The sequence below is a fragment of the Solanum pennellii genome, chromosome 9 (assembly GCF_001406875.1).
Source record: "Solanum pennellii chromosome 9, SPENNV200".
Classification (NCBI taxonomy): domain Eukaryota; kingdom Viridiplantae; phylum Streptophyta; class Magnoliopsida; order Solanales; family Solanaceae; genus Solanum; species Solanum pennellii.
This window is the reverse complement of record NC_028645.1, coordinates 60295737-60296111: the sequence shown is the minus strand read 5'-3', so window position 1 is coordinate 60296111 and position 375 is coordinate 60295737.

Here is a 375-nt window from a genome sequence, read left to right as displayed (position 1 = left end):
GGTCGTCGCAACCTCCCAAAATCCAGGTGGACTGTGACGGCCCGTCACACCTGTGACGGTCCGTCCTGCACCTCCGTCCTGACGGTCAGAGACTCGTTTCCCGTACCAATTTCTCAAGAGTTGAAGTGTCTTGCAACGGGAGCTTACGACGGCTCGTCGTGGATGTGACGGCACGTCCTGCAGGTCCGTCACCGATTACAGAGAGTCGATTTTCAGTACCCAATTTCAGAATTTCTAAGTATGCTGAAACGAGACATCTGTGACGGGCCGTCGTGCCTATGACGGTCCGTCGTGATGTCCGTAATCTTAGCCAGTTTTTCCAGAAATAAATCTGCTGCTCAAAACGACTAACCAGGTCGTTACAATAAGTAAATA